This window comes from Adiantum capillus-veneris, chromosome 22, assembly GCF_014529385.1.
Source record: "Adiantum capillus-veneris isolate H3 chromosome 22, ASM1452938v2, whole genome shotgun sequence".
NCBI classification, from domain to species: domain Eukaryota; kingdom Viridiplantae; phylum Streptophyta; class Polypodiopsida; order Polypodiales; family Pteridaceae; genus Adiantum; species Adiantum capillus-veneris.
This window is the reverse complement of record NC_140952.1, coordinates 65083081-65103033: the sequence shown is the minus strand read 5'-3', so window position 1 is coordinate 65103033 and position 19953 is coordinate 65083081.

Below are 19953 nucleotides of genomic sequence, written 5' to 3'. Positions count from 1 at the left end.
AGAGGAGTGTGCCTGTCAAACCCCTTTGTATTTTCTTGTGATGATGGCAGTGTGAGCCTGTATACGTGTTTTCTGCAGTAAATCAAGCCATTGTTGCCTCCTCTTGCTGTTGTTTCCCCTTCCCCCCTTCTCTTTCTCCTGCTTTCATGTTTTCCCTCGGTGTCGGCTGTGTGGAAGTGTGTGCCCCCCCGGACCGACAGTGTTTTGTGTGAGAGAGTGAGATTGAGTGGTTGCGTGTGTGTGTGTGTGTGTGTGTGTGTGTGTGTGTAAGGGTGGAGGTAGGCCGTGGCAGTAGGTGTGTGTTGTGTGGTGGATTTGTGAAGCGTGTAAGCAGTGGAAATTGAGAAAGTTGTGGTCTGCTAGTGCAAAGTGTTTCTTTGAAGGTGTTTTTTGGGAGGATAGGGGTGTTGTGGATACCCTAAGCTATAGAGAGGCCCTTGTGTTTGTGTCAGGCGTGTTCCCCCATTCCCCCTCTCCAACATGTTGTTCCCGCTTTGTTCTCCTCTTTTCGAGTAATTTTCACATCAGGTGCAGCATTTACCATGGCTGACAACAACACATATGTGTTCAAGATGTTTGCTGCTAAGGACAGGTTGGATGGGGACAATTACCCTATGTGGGCTTATATGATGCAACATGTTCTTGTGTCAAAGGGCGTTTGGAATATTGTGTAGGGCATTGATGTATGTCCTGGTTCTGAGAATGTAGGTGATGTTGAGGATGTTGTAGGTCTTGTTGCAAGGATTGCTGGTATTAGAGTTGTTTTGCCTATAGCAGAACAATCTCGTTGGGATGTAAAGGATGGGCAGGCTAATGCATTGATTGCCTTGTCTGTGAAGCGCACCATTGTTCCTCACATTCATTTAGCAAAATCTGCAAAACAGGCTTGGGATATTCTAGCAGGTCTTTATGCAAGCCGTAATGAGGCTAAAATTGCTTTGCTGCATAAAGAGTTGGATCGAAGATTATGCATGAGGAAGATGATATGGACACTTTTCTTGCTGGTGTCAAGGATATCAATGAGCAACTTATTTCAGCAAGTGAAGTCATTTCAGACAGCTCCCTTGTGCAGACTGTTCTTGATGCCTTACCAGATTCTTACCAGACTTTTGCTAGTACTTGGAGACTTATGATCCAAGAAAATCCTGAAGTTGTCAAGTTTGATGCATTATGCACATTGCTGTTGCAAGAGTCACTTTCCAAACAGCGTGCAGTTGAACAGGCTTTTAGTGCTTCTCAAAGAAAGGGTGGTAACAGCAATGTAGCCACTTCTTATGGTTCTGCTACGAGTGGCAAAACTTCTGTTCCCAATGCTTCTACCGGAAGCACTTCATCTGGAAATTCTGCTGATAAGGGCAAAAAGAATATGCGTTGCCATTATTGTAAAGCTAATTAGCACTGTCCTAAGTTGAAGGCCAAAGAGGCTAAGAAGAAAGAGGGTGGTTCCACTACAAATGCTGGTTCCACTACAAATGCAGCCATTGTTGAGTCTTCTGCGAAAGGAGACTGTGATGCTAATGTTGATGCAGAATGGGCTTTTAGTACAGAGTGCACTTACAATCCTATTGTCCATGATGCATGCATGTCTACTGTTGCTGCAGATTCACCAGTGTGGTATTTCGATAGTGGTGCTACAAAGCACATTACCTCACATCATGAATTGTTCACCTCTCTTGAGTTTGTGCCTCATGGGAATTCAGTCACTTGTGCCAACAATGCCTCTTATCCGGTTCAGGGAGTTGGAAAGATTGTGCTCATTGCTGAAAATGGTAGTTTTTTTACACTTGTTGATGCACTTTATGTACCTGGTGTCAAGAAGAATCTTTTGTCTGTATCTGCACTTGCTAGACTTAGACTTGTAGTCAAATTTGTGGATAATAGATGTACAGTTCATGATCTCAGTTTTGGTGATGAAATTGTTGCATCTGGGTTTTGTGACGTGGGCTATATAATCTCACTTTGTATGACAAGTGTGGACAAAATTTTGCAAATGCAGTCGCAGATTCAAGGGCTATTTCAGATGCAAAACTTTGGCATGCATGTTTTGATCATCTGAATTTTGCCAGTTTGCTGCGGTTGCAAAAATCTGATATGGTTGCTTCTTTGCCGCCTCTTTAAGCACCTGTCAAACATGTTTGTGAAGGCTCTATTTTGGGTAAGATGAAGCATTCAAAGTTTCCAAAGGATGGTTCTATTAGGGCCACGTGCAAATTTCAGCTTGTGCATAGTGATGTTTGTGAAACCATGCAAACTCCATCCTTGGGCAATTACCTTTACTTCGTGACTTTCATTGATGATTACTCCAGGCATGCATGGGTATTTCCACTTAAAGCGAAGTCCAAAGTTTTTATGTGCTTCAAACAATTTTTTGCTATGGCTAAAAATATCTCGAAATGTACTTTGGGCACCCTCCATTCCGATCGAGGGGGGGAGTATATGTCTCATGAATTTAATGCATTCCTGGCTAGTCATGGGATAAAACACCAATGAAAGTGCCTTATACACCTCAGCAAAATGGTATTGCTGAGAGGAAAATCAGGTCACTTACGGAAATGGCACGATGTATGGTCAAAAGTCAAGCTTTACCGCATTCTTTTTGGCTTGAGGGCATCATGTGTGCGTGACATATGTACTAAAGAGGTGTCCTACAAAAGCTTTGCAGTTTATTACTCCATATGAAGCATGGCATGATAGAAAGCCTTCTATTGAGCACATGCGTGTTTTTGGCTATTTGGTATATGCTTTGGTGCCACAAACACAGCGCAAAAAATTGGATGATAAGGCTGTCAAATGTATTTTTTTCGGTTATAGTGTTGAAAGCAAAGGTTACAGGTTGTATCATCCACAAACAAAGTGTATTCTCGTTTCACGGGATGTGGTGTTTGTGGAAGATTCTGTTCAGCCCTTGTTGTCATGTACTAGAGACAATAATGTAAGCTCACAGGACATATATGACACTTTGTTGCCTCTTTTCAGTGGTGGAAGTTTGAATGTAAATTCCAATGAGGCAAATGTGCAACCTTTGGGGGTTTCTGATAATGTTACAGATCAGCCTATTACTGATGCAGACATATATGATGTACTTGATGAGGAAAGGGTTGAAAATGAGCAGGCTAGAGGTATGCCAAAGTGGCTGGTGCATACATTGCGTGACAGTAAATTGGATGCACCTTTGTGTAGTCGTACTCATTCAAGATCTTGCCATGCATCTTATGCATCAAATTGTTATGCTTTGGTTGTGTCTAGCTTACATGATGTTGAGGAACCTCTGTCTTTTGATGAAGCATAGAATTCAAAAAATTGGATGACTGCCATGCAATCAGAATATGATGCACTTATTGAAAATGACACATGGACTTTATGTGATTTGCCTCCTGGCAAAAAGGCCATTGGTATGAAGTGGGTTTACAAGTTGAAACGCATGTCGGATGGTGAGATCGATCGCCATAAGGCTCAACGTGTTGCAAAGGGTTATGCAGAGCAAAAAGGCATAGATTATGAAGAGACTTTTGCTCCCACTTGTCGTATGACTACTGTACATTTTCTATGTGCATTGGCAGCTCATTTTGGTTGGGATGTACATCAATCAAACATTGTTATTGCTTTCTTGAATGGTGACAATATTTCAGGAAGTTTATGTGACGTAGCCTCGCGGTTTTGTCAAGAAAGACAAGAGGAGAAAGTGTGCAGATGTAAGAAGGCTTTGTATGGGTCAAAGCGATCTCCTCATGCTTGGTATGAGAAAGCTGACACTCATTTGGTCAAACAAGGCTTTTGTAACAGTCCAACAGAAAGCACATTGTATGTAAAGTGTGAGGGTGATGTACTTCTCATTGTGTCTCTTTATGTAGATGATTTGCTGATCACTGGACCAAATGAGAGACATATTGCTGAATTTAAGGCTGATTTAAATGCTACTTTCAAGATGAAATATTTGGGGATGTTGCAACATTACTTGGGCATACAGTTTAAGCAGTGTGATGGTGGTATTGCCTTGTGTCAGAAAAGTTACATAGAGACATTACTATGTAAATTTGGACTTGAGGATTGCAAACCTATTGCCACTCCCATGGAAATAGGTTTGAAATTAAGTCTTCATGATGCTGGTGATCCTGATGATGTCACTCTTTACCAAACTGTTGTTGGCTGCCTCATTTATGTATGCAACACAAGGCCGGATATTCAGTTTGCAGTCTCACAAGTTAGCAAATTTATGTATAGCCCAGGGTCTAAGCATTGGCAACTGTCAAGAGGATTTTTTTCTACCTTAGTGGAACTTTACATCTTTGGCTTGTTTTATCCCAAGGGGGATCATTGCCGCCAGACTTACATGCTTTTTCGGACTTAGATTAGGCTGGTTGTTTTGACACGTGAGTGTCCACGAGTGGTTTTTGTTTCATGCTTGGTAGTTCATGTATATTATGGTTGAGCAAGAAGAAACCTACTATGGCCACTTTGAGTTGTGAGGCTGAGTACAAGGCAGTCTTCATAGCTACGGTTGAGTGTGTATGGCTCAGACGCCTTATGGATGATTTGCGTGTTGGACAGGACACTGCCAACACTATCTACACTAATAGTCAGAGTGCATTGGCAGTAGCAAGGAACCCAGTTTTTCATGCTCGTACAAAGCACATTGAGGTGCATTACCACTATGTCAGGGAGAGGCTCTCAGCAGGAGGGATCAGCTTGGCTTATGTGCCAACATAGGACAACCTTGCAAATCTTTTCACAAAGTCATTGTGTCGTGAGAAGCTCGAAGCTTTCCGCAAAGCTTTGGGCTTACTCCCCTTTGTGGACTGATCATGTCCTCAGGGCATGGCACTTTCCTTTACTCATGTGCGAGCTCTCCTTCACCGCATTACTCCAGGGGGGGGTTTGTTACCATATACATGTGGTAGTGATGTGTGTGAACACACTAGGACCACCGGTTCATTTTTTCCCTCTGTAGGAGGTTTTTTTCCCCGTGCATTGTATATACACCCATCACTCTAGGGCTATCTATCTTTCCATTGCACACTAAGTAAACACTCTCTATTGTGTGCCTTGAGCTTCCTTCGTCTTCTCCAAGCTGTGTGCGTTTCTCTGCAACCTTAATTGCAACATGAAGGGCAATCCCTATTGAGCTGGGAGTTCTCTGTTGGTGTTTTATTAGTTGCCCCATGGCATTTACCATAGTTTTCCACCCCGACATCATGGTGGCAACACATCTGTCAATTATAGCTTCAATATCTACTTGAGAGGTTTCATATGCAATGACAAGAGTGGGGTAAGGCACTAATTTCCTATCTGTTGGTTGAACCACCATCTCCGATGCAGTGGCTTCTTCTGAAGTTGTTGGAGTTGGTCCAAATGCTTTTGTTAAACTAGAGGTGCCGGCAAAGCCAACTGGGACTTGGATGTGTCCTTGCTCCTCGTATCAACTCGTGGAGCCTCCTATGTCTCAGTGGTCCTCTGTTCTTTGACCATTTTTGGTGAAGTTTGAGGTTCCGATGATGCCCCTTTTCCTCTAGTTTTCTTAGCTGGCTTGGCTAGTGTAGTCTCTTTCAATTCTAGTTGAGTATGCAGAGCAGCTATCTATTGTTTCTTTGCATGTGGCTTAGTGTTTCCATTGGTACTGTCTCCCATTGTCTCAACCTCAGCTTGTGCTATTGTTCTCCTTTTGTTGGTTGTTACAATAGCCAACTCAGGTTCCTCATTTGTAGTGTCATGTTCAGTTTGTTGGCCTAAATAATCATGTTGCTTAGTAATCTGGTTGGTGCCAGCCGTTGTATCCCACACCTTGATGTCATTAGGGTTTTCTAGAGTACAAGTCCCCCAATATAAGAACTTCCATGTATCTAGGCCTTGAATACATGCTAGTGTTGGGTTTTAAGCTTAGTAGTTTGTTGAAGAAGACTATTGTGCAAAGGTAGCTACGTTGATTTTTGCTTTTGAATCCTTTAATTTGAGCAATGACATACCAAACAATTTCCCAACAACATAAGTGGCGTTGTTCATCAAGTTGATGGCCTCACCAATAAACTTATATACTGGCCCAAATTCCATAGCTGCCGCTAGGACTCCCTGAGCTCCCCATTTCTGTTTCTTGGTGGCCTTAGAATCTTCTTGTGGGATTTTTGTTGAATTCTTCTATTAGACAAGGTTTAGCTTTGAGGTTGTATGGCATATTGAGCACATGTCCTAGAGTTGTTGGCTATAGCCTGGACTTCGTGGCCATTGATCTTTGTAGAGCCACTGTCTAAGTCAGACCAATTTACTACCTACTAGATAATCTCGGCATCAAACTCCATTGGGGTAGCCTCTAACATTACATCAAGATTCAATAGATTTAGCAGTGTCCGTTCACTCTAATGGAAAACATACTTCCCAATGTTATTGTGAGGTACATAGCAAACTTTTTGTGCCTGCTCTACCTGTTTCTCAATGGAACTGTGTGGCCTCATCTGTAGTTTCTTGCATTTTTTCTGAAGGATTCTTTGTCTTCCCCATAATTATATCTTCTGAGGATTCTTGCAAAGATGACAATGCACCTGTGGTGGTGGAGAAAGCAAAGCGTGAGAGCTTTGAAGTATCGAGTTTAGAATGAAAATGTGTAGCAGTAGAAGGTGAAGACAAATGTGTAGTGCTTACTATAAGCTACGTAGGTGAAGGAGGTGTAGAAGACTCTACAAGAGGAGAGATGAGTTGCATGATAGCTTGAGAAAGAAGCGATGGGTCCTGCACTCTTTGTATAGTTATCTTTATGCGTGCCATGAACGATCTACGCTCCTGCTCTCTTGGTTTTAACTCCATTGTTTTCCACATGTCATCCATGTGTTGATCTAGCCACATACTCAGTACCTAGAAGATTCTGGCCTTAATTGTTGATAGACTTTGATTGTTAAGATTGTCAGATTGTGCTAGTTTTGGCTCTCTCCAATTCAAAATTGAATTGAGCTTCTCAACTAATTTGGTTAACTCCTAGCACCTCTTGAACTGGTCTAATGTGGAACAAGTTCAATGGTTCACTTTCTGACTCTAAATGGTTTTTTGCGTCTAGTTCTCGAGGAGGTCCCTAAATATAAGTTGTGTATATCGTGTGCGTCAAGGACTATTTTTAAGAATTCTTATGTGTGAATTTATGATAAATAAAATACACGCTTTCTCTATTCAATCTATAATTTTTTTTGCCAGTTCCATTGTATGGGACCCTTATATATGTGAAATTGTGAGAAAAATGAAATTTAATAATCCCTTCTACTGCACTCACGTGATAGTCACGTAATTAAGTGACCCCCCTGAGGTCTGGTGTTGTTGGGATTTCCTTTGACCTCGCATAATATACTAATTTGATATTGGCCCCATTGTAAACTCCAAGCAAAAGTATCTTGATAAACCCTTTAATCTTATTGTTCCATTAGAAAATACCCAGTCACCCTCATAGGGTCTCGACCATGTTATCTTGAAATTGGGTTTCTTGGGTCCAACTTTAACTGATACAGTAGTACCAGATCACCTTTCTTGAACTCCTTGACCTTAATTTTACTATCATGCCAATGTTTCCTCCTTTGCTAGACCACCTTCATAGCCCATTGTCTGATCTCATGCAACTGTAATGCAAACTCCATCAAAACTAATGCCTCTATCCCATAAACCATTCTGAATGGTGTCATTCATTAGTGACTTTGTAGAAGTTCAATAAGCCCAAGAGTTTGGTATTCCACTAATGTGGTTCTTTCTCAACAATCTTGGTTAGAATTGTCTTGATGTTTTTGTTGCTACTTTTTGTCTGACCATTGCACCTTGGATAATATAGCATGGATTTCAAGTGCTAAAATGAAAATATCTTAGTGAGTATATGAATATTTTCATTTATGAATCAATTGGGATGGCCATATCTGCAGATGATATTCTCATACAAGAATATAGATGTTGATCTGGAAGTTTTATTTGGTAAGTCTTCAGCTTCCACCCACTTAATGACATAACAGGTGGCCATAATTTGTACCTCTTCTTTCTGGGAGTAACCTTCTTGAATGATCCATAAAGTGTAAACCCCATTTTGTGAATATTCCTAGTGGATGTATTGTCCAAGTTAGAGGTGTAATGTCAAATGTTGTAGGCCTTCCCATTCTCTGGCAAATATCACAGGTCTTACAAAATGTTATGACATCTATCATCATAGTTTTCCACCATAAACCTGCTTGCACAATTTTCTTATATGTAATATTAGTAGAGAAATGTCTATCTGCACCTCCACTATGAGCCTCTGTTATTACTTACATCATGCCTTGCATTGGCACACACCTTCAAAGTACACCATCAATGCCTAATTTGTGGAGGGCTCCATCAATGATGGTAAACTTCAAACTCTAGATTATAAGTGCCTTTTTCTTGGCCTCAAACAGTCCTCTAGAAATCCTCCCAGTTGAAGGAAATCATAGACATCTTGCCATTCTAGATTCTGTCGATCTTTAGCTATACTTTGGAATAATTTAGCGTCCAATGGTTCGTCCCTAATGATGCATTTGAACACCCTTTTGTACTTTTGGAAAGAAAATCAACACCACATTGTGTTTTTCTTGGCTTACAGAAGATTTTGAATCATTAGGAAAAATATGAACCCTCTAGGGACTCTTTGGGATTAAGTTTAATTAGAGGCTAGCCAATAGGAAGACGATAGCGGACACACTCTACAACTAGGAGGAGCTAGTGTGTCATTGTCAATCCCCTCCTTCCCTTGGTTTTCCTAGGTCAAAACAACCTTTTAGAGGAGAAATCCATGCACTTACAAGCCTTTAAAACCTAGAAAAGGGGGCGTGACAGTGAGGTGACGGTTGGAAAAGTGAACATGACATGATGGTACAAGATACTTTGAATTTGGTGAGGGGGGAAAGTGCGGGGCCGGGGGGGGGGGGGGGGGGGGGGGGGGGGGGGGGGCCTTCTATCTCAACCATTAGATCCTTTTTACATCCAAGGGATCTCACCACCAAAGGTGCTTTTGAACCTCCACCCTTGATCTTGAGTGAGATCTAGTGGCTAGAATGGCTCCCCTCTCTTCAAAATGCACCTTTGCACCTCCTCCCTTGAGCTTGATTGATATCCAAAGGCATAGATTGAGTCCCCTCCCCCTTCAAATGGCGCCTTTGAGTCTCTACCCTTGATCTTGTTGAAGATCCAATGGTCAAGTTTGCACCCCCACTTCATATGGAGCCTTGCTCGTTTATCCATTGGACAATTTGCACCAATGAACCAATGGCCCATCTTCCACGACCACCCTACATCCTTTTTGTACTGTCTTGGTCTATTAATATGGGCCAAAGACCTCACTAGTTAGATTATTTTGAAAACTGACATATTCTAGCTCAAAACCACTAATAGGCTTTTCGTGTCCATTTAATCCCTACCAATTTGATTTAATCCCAAACCTTGCAAGGCCCTAAAGAAGTCCAATATTTTCCTAATGTTCATATTCCATCAAGAAATCATCCATCTAATTAATCTTCCCTGAATAATGACCTTGTTGATTAGGAATAGTAGAGCCTGATGGTCCACATAAAAATAAAACAATTTTCCTAGTAAATAATGTCTGAATTTGGCACTAAAACATCGTTTCTAGTGCTTCTCTTTTAGTAGTAGAGTATACTTGTTTAGTTGAACGGAATCGATGATTGGTGAAGTAGACTGGATAGTTTGTCTTCCCATCAGGTTGGGCAATATTGCCCCAATAGCAACTCCAAATGCATCAACATACACATGGAAAATCACACCCCAGTTTGGTTGGCAAAGGAGTGGCTTCTTGTTGATTGCATCCTTTAAGCACCAAAAACTTTTCGCACATTACTCTATCCAAATGAACTTATTTCCCTTCTTGGTTAATTCATATAGAGGAAATGCTTTAGCTGCAAACTTGTGAATGAACCATCTGTAGAAATTGATATACCCTAGAAAAGAGCTCAATTCAGACACTGTCATTGGCGCTCTAGCTTGTTGAACATACTTAACCTTGTTAGTAGCCATCTCAATACTGTTTCTGGAAAACATGTTTCCTAGAACTTTCCCTTTCCAGACAAGAAACACTGAAAGAAGGGATTTTTCACTACGATACATTATACCCTCATCATTGTAGTCCACAAGAACTATGTCCTTGAACTCGCGAGGTCTGTCTTCTAACTTTACGCAGTAGTGATCCATATTGTCTTTATAAACTTTTGTACTTTGGTCATTTTCAAATTGATATTTCAAGTGCAACAATTCGATGGCTGGTGCGGGTCCTGCTCCCATGTTGGTTCCCTCTTTGAAACTCACACTTTTGTATCCCTCATCCACATAGGTATAGGATATCTCTGATGAAGTATCAAACAGACTTTCCTCTAAAATTGGCTCCGAGGTAGCAACGGTCCTTGATTCACACTCTCTTCTATGGAAATATGGCTAACCCAGTCTCCTACAGCAAGGTTTCTATTCTGATATAGTCTACCTTATCTCAAATACATCAATGAAAAGCAATATTGCAAAACCTTGACCGGTTACCTCTTTGGGTGCTCCCAAATCCTCACATCAGAATCACTACAAGCCGCAATACTCTAGCCCTTGCAATTTGTACAAAAACACTTGGTAGCTATGAGTTTACAACCAGTTAGTCAAAAAACTTAGAATCGACAAAAATTATCGTGCTTTTGGCACAAAGTCTATTTCAGCTTGGAGAATCCTCAAATAGTCCAAATTCAATTTTGAAAATACTAGTAGGCTCCTTATGACTAGCTCTAGCTATGGTACAAATTTGGTCTCAATCTGTGCCAGAGCGACATGTAAAATGTGATGAAACTTGACACATAGCTTGCCCTTGATACCCTAACCCCAACTACGTTGCTTTTTTCCCTTTTGACCCACTTTTTGGACTTTTCGGCTACCTTTCTTTGGGAAGTTTTACTCCCAGTAGTTTGTGCAACATGCTAGTATGTCTTTGTCCAAAAACTCAGATGGGGGACATGAATTGCAATCCATGTTTCATCACTTTTGGACTTGAAACTTGGTATGTTTGTTGCTTGTGATTTTTATAGCCTACTCCCAAAATCGTTTTAGAGTTAGATCACTTTTTGACAATCAAAAGTAAAGTTTTGTGTTTGCTTTACAATTTTTGATTACTTTCTATTTTTTGCTCTTTTGATCAACTTTTTCAGCTTATTTGTTAATGTGCCTTGTGGGAAAAGTTTTCCAGATAGTCTCAGCTACGTACTGCTCAAATCTTAGCAAAAAAATTATGATGAGGTACATGGATTGCGATCCATGTTTGACTTAATTTTGACAAGAAGCTTGGTCAGTTGGTTGTCCACGATATTTTGAAGCTGTTCCCTAAATTTTTTTAAATTTGGATCACTAAAAGTTGCAAAGTCCCAAATTTTGATCAATTTTAATAACTTTTGGTGATTTTTTCTGATTTCTTTGATTTAAGTGTGTTTTTGGTTTTAATTTGATCCCAAATTTTGGTTTCAATTTCTTAGAAGCAATATGTATCTGATGGTCTTACTGCTTGCTCAAATTGTCTTTGGGGGACATGGATCGGGAACCATGTTCCCCTCCAAATCTGGATGGAGCTTATCAGATTGCTTCCTATGAGCTTTTTGATACCCTTGCGCACCAAATTTTTTAGTTTTGATTAGACTTTAGGCTCTTACCATCAAATTTTCCAAACTTATGGTCTTTTTGCCAAAATATGATTTTCAACAGTTTTTGCCTTGATCTTTTAATCCAAATTTGATAGTGGTAGTTTTCTACTTACCCTACTCTTATGTTCTGAAAAGCAACTAGGAACAAAAATAAACAAAATGGTACAAATTGAAAGTGGAATGGAATATGGAATAAGTACTTTCAAAGCATCAAAAAATTTGAAGAATAAAATGTGTTCTGTATCTCACAACTCTCTTTTCTCCTCAAGAATAGAACTAGCCAATCCCTTGACTCTAGACTCTACCAAGCACTAAGCCCACGTCTAGATACTTTAATGTTAAGGTGGAATGAATAACAAAATATTTCAAAAAAGAAGGCTCTAAATATGACTAGGTACTCACCACCTAAGGATCATTCATCGAAAACGGTGCCAATGTTAGCGGATCGTCGCACGGACGTCTGTAGCATAGCTATCTGGCACTAACATAATGTCAGTACTCAGGGAAGTGACTCGGATAAGGTACAAAGACACTTTGAGAATGTCAACCTCAAGAAGTTAACCTAGCAAGCAACCATAACAACTCAACAAGAAAACCAACACTCTCTAATTTGAAAATCTACATATGTCCAATCTCGCCACTCTAGGTTATCACACCATTTCATCAACTAAACATACTCGGATCACCACAATCAAAGGGTACTAATCTATCAAATCTAGTGGTCATTTGACAAGGTACCAATGTCCCAATCCATCATGGTCCATGTTAGAAAAATTGCAACATAACAATTGAGATAGGTCACCCTAAGGTCTAACAATATTTTACTGGAAAAAGGTAAAAAAGCATTGCCTTGTAAACGGGTCTACAAACGAAAGTTCGCATACAATGTGGAGAAATACAAAGATTGGTTAGTAGCTAAGGGATTCAAGAAGAAGTATGGCATAGATTTTCAAAAATATTTTCTTCAATTGTCAAAATTGGAACACTGAGATTGTTTCTTGGATGAGCTACAGAGGACCTAGAGCTAGTTCAAACGAATATCTTGCATAGTGATCTTGATGAGGAGAGTTATATGCAGCAACCTGAAGGGTGTGTGCAGATAGGCAAGGAATATTTGTTATGCAGAATAAAGAAGAGCCTTTATGGTCTAAATCAAGCACACAGGCAATGATATCACAAGTTTGATACCTTTATGAAGCCCTAAGGATTCGCATGTAGTGTTGAAGATCCATGTCTTTATGTAAAAATACTATGGAATGTATTGCTTAGTGTGCTTATTCTTTATGTGAATGACATGTTCATTGCTGGTCATTCTAAAAAGGACATAGTTGACCTATAGCAGAAGCTACATAATCAGTTTTTGACATGAAAGATTTGGGTGATTGTTACGGAAGCGACTCACACACCCATGAAGTGCATGCAAACACTACCTAGATCAACATAATGTCAATCGAGGACACAGATGACATGATAGGCACACGGAGGAAATCTCTTTAGCTTGTCAGGCTAAGACCATCCTACACATACAACACTCTGGAAGGCCAACTAAACCACAATCAAGAACCTCACTGCTCTCAACTACACCACCTAGCCACATACACACATACGGAAGGTAACTCACCTAATCATGCCAGATTCGTACGAAACTTAAGGAACACCATCCCCTCACTAGGATACACCTGTCCCTACGCTTCTACACTCTAAACCCTCACTCTAAACCCGTCCACGAAAAACGCGTAGGATGATAAAGCAGAATTTTGAAAGTGCCCGAAACTTAAATTTATGAGTACCTATGCGTAGCTTATGTCGCCACGATTTTATAGACTACTAGCACGCAGAAAACAGACATCGTTTGATACACTTACGGTCACAAATAGCTCGTAGATGCGTCGGCGTGTGCGCCTCGTCTCGCGTGGAATGCTTGGTGTTGTCACGTAGCTCTCCTCGAGCCTACAGCAATGGTGCAGTTGGATCTCCAATGTGTTGAGCGATCCGGGCGTAGCGAGAGGATAAAGCTCACGCTCACTCTCTTTCTCTCTCTCTCACAGTAGACGGAAGGGCTCTAGTTTAGATTATGGTTAAAGTTCCCCCCCTTTACAAAATGACCTAGGTACCTTATATACTAAGGCTACCTTAGGTTTAACCAAAAATGGGGTTGAAAGGGTCAAATGGCTTTGTATTTACAATCTGGAAGTGCCATTGCACCCCGGCTTCTGAAACTAGAATAACTACTCATTACAAATGACGTTTATAGCCATAATCCGTAGCATTTCATAACTCGCAAAAGATAAGACTTTGGTACGAAACTTGAGTTATGTTGTGTTGTTGACCCAGCGGTCAACACTCCCCCCTTCCGCGTTCATGTCGTCCCGGACATTATCTGATTGTCGATGGCGATGTGGTCTTTGCTGTCGTTTTGGCTTCATCTGTTGCACTGCTTGTAACTTTGTCGAACCACAACAAGAACTATGATCCATTAGAGTGGACATCTATCATCATAACCATTCATCTTTTGAGATCCTCTAATTACTTTTATGTCTGCTCTTCTTCATTGGGGACTTCTTTGTTCCTGTGCAATCATGTTGTTAGTGTTTTCTGCAGCTTTGTCATTGTAGGTCATTCTTCAACTCGCCATTGAGGAGAAGTATGCTATGATCTGAAATCGGTGCTCCAATTCATTTGTCAATTGATTTGTTTCCTTATTGTTGATGTAGAAGGAATATGTACAAGAGGATGGTGATAGGTGTCTTTATATTAGGGTCTAAAACCTGGATGACCAAAGCGAAAAAAACCCGGAGGGAAAAAAAAATGTCTTTGGTATACACTCTTATTGGAGTTGAGCAATTGAACAAGAAGTACATGTTCATGAAAGGTGAGTGCTTGGGTGAAACACGGAAAGAGTGCCTGATGCAAGTGCCAATTATGGGACACTCTATATGCATATGAGAAATTTGTCACCAAAAGCATGCAATGTGAAAGAAGGAGATGATGGGTGTTTCGAGGAATAAATGTAGCACATGTGACATCAAAAGATGTCTCAATAGCTTCCATCTTTCCAAGAAGGGTTGTCGATGTAGAAGTTTATCCACTCGTATCTCACTGTGCTCAATACATGAGTATCTTTTGGACCTTCTCCTTCACTTCACCAGACTTAAGTACTTAGACTTCAACTCTTTTGCTCACCTATACCAACATGAGCGACACAACGTAAATATGCTCAACTCTTCCAGCTTAAGCAGTACCTAGAATAGCTAAGACGCTTAGACCACAGAGAATATTACTTGAAGCTTTGGGACTAACACCTCACTCATTTTGTGGCTTAGCTACTCGACTCTGACTTGTATGACTTGTCGGTTGCATGTTGACACTGCTTTGTGACAAGTTCTTCGGCTATTGTAGTGGCTGCTGAGACATACTTCCTAAAGTTTCATCGTTTTTCTGTACCTTCTTCTCTTTGTAGTGCTCAGGCCTCTCATCAGTCTTTTCTTCATGATGATTATGGATTTTTTTATTTTTTCTTAATAATAAACAAAGAAAATCTTAAAACAACTCAACAAAAGAAAAATCATTCAAATAGAAATCTAAATGCTATGTACACTATACACATGTCCCTAGGGGCTCATATATGGATTTTGTCCCCAGACTCCTCTGTAACACTAATATACTCTAAATTTCATCAAAAAATTATCACAATAAAACGCAAAAATTCAATGCATCTCACAAAACATTTCCCTCTGATAGTCATAATGTTAGGTCCGCATTCAGAATGCCTCCCCCCTTCCTATTTGGAGTCATCCTTTACAACAGGGTATCACAAAGGGTATGTGTTGTGCTTGGGCAATTAAAAGTTGTGCCTATGCAGGCCTTGTAATGTAGCCCTATTATGCATACACAGTCAATGCATGGAAAAGATTTATGTTGTGCAAGATGTGGGTATAAGCAATTTGCTTATTGGCATTTGTTGGCGAGGCTTCCTATTCTAAGCAATGTAATGGTCTTTGAAGCTCCTGTATCGTTGCTTGATTGAAGCGACTTGCTCTCTTCTAACTGTACTGTAATCGTAGGAAGAATTGTAAGAATTCAAGCGGCAATGCACTGATAGCAGTTTTGTTGTTCTTCTTTGGGACCCATTTCTTTGCGATTATTGGTTGTTTTGTTGCTGACGCTCGTTTGGGAACCCATACTTGCCCGTGCTTCGTTTGTGTTTGAAGAGACTTCTTTGGGATCCACCTTTTTGTTGTGTGAGTCGACAGTGGTCTTTGCTTCAGCCCTTGTACGCTTGGTTGGGGACGGGATTTAGGCTTTGAAAGTTCATATTGTGGTTGTTTTGGAATCCAAATGAATTCCTAACTTTTTTGTGCTTGAATCAACTTCTTTGGAGCCCAAACCTGAGTTGTGAAAGCTTGCAACTTTGTGATATTCTTACTTGTTCGTGCACGCTTTTCTTGTTTTTGTTTTGGTGTTGGATCTTGTGATTTGTCATTAGAGATCTTTGTCTTCTTGATCCATATTTGTTTTTGGCCGATCTGGCTTTTTGGTATCCAGATTTGTCGAGCTTTTTGGCTTTGACTTGTTGTCCTGTTCTTTTGACCTGTCATGGTTGTTGCTGAAGGGGTTGGTGATAGTGATGGCCTGAGTTGATGATAGGGGATGTCGTAAGATTCATCACTATCGCTACTATCCTCAGCAAGGTTGACTTCTTGTACTTTCCCTTGATTTTTTGGCTGGTAGTGGAAAGTTACTGTCTGTTTGCTCGTGGGTGGTAGTTTCTTGGAGGACTTTTCTAGCCCATTGATTAGAGCATTGTTAGCTCGTTGCTCTGGTCGTATTCCTCCTAGCTGAGTCTTTGCATCCTTATTAGGATCCATGTATGAGGATGCTTGTGGTGGCTGTGTCTTCACTGAGGACTTTGGAATCCACTTTTGATGCACTTTATTCGTGTAGCGATGACATTGATTCTCGGGTCGTTGATCTTCTTGAATCTCGAAGTGTTCTACAGAGTCATAGAACTCATCGTCTTCTTCATCTTTTGATTCTCCACATTTCTTTGTTTTCTCCTTATTTCGAGAGCTTGTTAATGTGTGGATCTCTTCGTTTTCCTAGATTACACTCACTGCAAAATAAGGAACGACATCATAGCCATTTTCATCACAAAACTTTGTTGTGGGAGCATCCTCCACAGCGCACACGTCCAGAGTAGCCAAGATGTGTTCCCATCCAAAAGGCTCTAACTCTTCTTCAGGAAATGGTTCTGGGATATAGTCCCTATCCTCTATAACCCGCTCTAGGATACATTCCTCACGTTTCAAGCTACCACATTGTGAAGCTCCACACATCCACAGTTAGGCTTACCTAACCAAGATGGAAGTTCTGATCCTCCTACTGTGGCGGAATCAAACTCCTCAACCGGTGTTCTCGTCACATCCCTATAGCTATGGTCCCTCAAGTTTATCTTTGTTATGGTTTCCATATGTCTCAGGTATATATGGTCATAACCCCAATCTTGGACAATTTTCAATTGTCGCATGAATGGTCTTCCCAGAATGATGTCATAGTTGTTCTTCTTGCCAAAGTCAACAACAGCAAAAGTGTGTTCATATTCAATGCCACAAAAAGTAACAAGTACTTTTTCTAGCACTCCTAGGGGCTTTTCCTTGTGTCCGTCTGCAAGCTGCAGGGTCATTCGTGTGGATATCAAGGCAGGTTTTCCCCATTTTTTCCAAACCTCTTTGGTTGCAATGGCCACACCAGCTCCATTGTCAAGGATTGCCATGGTTTTTACACCATTGAATTCCACAGGAAGGGTGGTGTTTCCATCTTCTCCCTCGTAATACTCACCTACCTTGTTTAATGGCACTGGCCTAGTATTTAATTGAGGCATTTCAAGCTCTTTGATGCCTTCCTCGATTTGAGTCATTGGGGTTTTTACACCAAATCTCTCTAGACATTTACCCACATTAGCCCACATGTTTGGTCTTATTCTAAGCAACTCGGGTAACATTATTGTACAGGTGACTGGGGTAGATAGAATATGTACTAGCCCCTTTGAATCGATGGCCTTGTTGGGAGACAGTCTCTGTGATGGGACTGCAACCACATCTAACTTGGTCTTGTACTCTCCCAGGTAGGACGGTAGTGTTCTTAACGAATGGGGTTGACTATCCATAGATTGTACAGATCCTTTGTCGCCCCAATACGATTGCACGTCTAGATTCATTTGAGATCCAGTCTCAAATTCCTCTATTGGTGGTAGAAACACTCCTCGTTCATCACCAGTCTTGTCTACTAGTCTTCTTAGGTCATTGGCTTCATTGGCCTCTCTGACTTGTTTCCACAATTCGTCAAGACCATCTATCTCTTTACAATCCTCAGGTATAGCTTCGTGAAATCCCTCGAAAGAGTTATCCGTGGTATTCAGTACTATCCTTGGTTCTAATGCTTGGTCTTTGAGGTTTGGTCTGTGCTCATGACTAGAATCTGGCTCTTTTAGTTCCTAGTTTGGTGGAATTACTTGTGTAGGCAGGACACGGATCACATCCTCAGGTTTTGCAATTGGTGGTTCTAGTAAAGCTTGGGCTGTTTGAATCATTTTCTGGCACATTTCAAACCTTTGCTTTTCTAGTTCCGCATAGGGATATGTCATCCACCTGTGTTCTTGGGTTTGGTTGTTTTTGAGCCTCACATCATAGGCTTTCAAGAGGGCATCTAATGTCTCATTAACCTTCTCTGCCAGCACAGATCCTCCTGAACTAGCACTTCTCGGTTTCTCATCCGTGGATGGTTCTTCTAGAGGTTTAACCATCTGTGTAAGAGAAGGTGCCTCCTTTTCCTCATGTTGTTTCATCTTCTCCTCAGCTTCGATAAGCTTCTCAGCTAGGGATTTTTTCTCTCGTTCCCTGCGTGCTTTCATCCTAGTCTTTCTAGCTTTCCAACTATTTCGTTTGCTCTTGGTTTTCTGACTAGGTGCGTCTGTCTTTGGTCCATCATCTGTCTTTGGACTCGTGTCACTTTCTGTGTTCTTTGTCTCTGGATTCTCATCAGCTTTCTTTTGAGCTTGTACTCTTGTAACCACTTGAACTAATACGACATTTTCATTTCTGAGCTACTAGGTAGCTGAACAATCCCTAATACATTTGTCGTGATTTTCCTGATTTGGTTTGGGTTTTTTGGGCAATCGGGGATCAAGTGAGTGATGCCACACTCAAGACAATAGGCATTTACTTCAGTGATCTCCGTATGAGAACATTGTTTAACCAAGTGGTTGTCACGACTTTTGTGACAATCTGTCTCTGGTTGAGGAGATTCTTTTAGCATTTCCTCTTGGCTATAAGCAAGCTTTGACCTAGATAAGCCGCTATTTGCAATGAATCGCAATGTCCTTTCGTCCATTTCATACCTTCTTTCTTTCGACTGAAACCCAATAGGTGGATGTTGTACCAGCCTCACCACTCCATGTGTTTCTCTCACATTTTGTTGCTTCGACGGGTAGTACTCACTTTGGTTGCTATACCACATTGTAGCTGGTACTGGCGTTGGTTTATTTGATGCTTCCATCATTGGCATGTATCTCATGTCTACCGGCATTCTAGCACCTGGCAGCGGAGGTTGTTGTCCTAAGACAAGATGTGGCCTTAAAACTCCTACTGGCCCTGGCGCATTCCCCGTAATGTATCTAGGTGGAGTAGGTGCTTCTGGAACAGGTTGTACATACCTCTCCCTAACATTTTCCATGCTATAATAGCACTCTTCCCTCATATGGTTCGTCCATTTTCTCTCAATTTCACACCACTTCGGCTCTCCCAAATCAGACCTTACAAGAGAAATCAACCTCTTGACCAAGTGGTCGATAAGCTTTTCTTGATCAATGGGTGCCGTTGGCTTGGCAATGGACTCACTTATCTGTGAAACACCGTGTTGAGAGGATGTGTCATCTCCTTGACTCTTTAAGTCCTTTTCTTTGTATGCCTCACAGTTATCCACTAGATAAAGAGCTTCTTTGATCAACTCGTTTAGAGTCATCCTCCTTATCATATGCAGATCCTTCTGAAGGCCCGCATGTCTCATTCCCTGGATAAAGATCACAGCATCAGTCGTGATTGCGTAGGTAATTCCGCTCTCAGACAGAGCTTAACATATCTCTTGAGCCGTAATGATGCTTTGCGTACTGATTCATCCTCTTTTTGTTTGAATCTATGGATTTGCGAGACCGTATTGTGAGCAATGCCTTTTGGCAAGAATTCTTCAATAAACTCCTCAAACAGCTCATCTAGGGTCTCAAAATCCCATTTTTCCACCGAGTTGAACC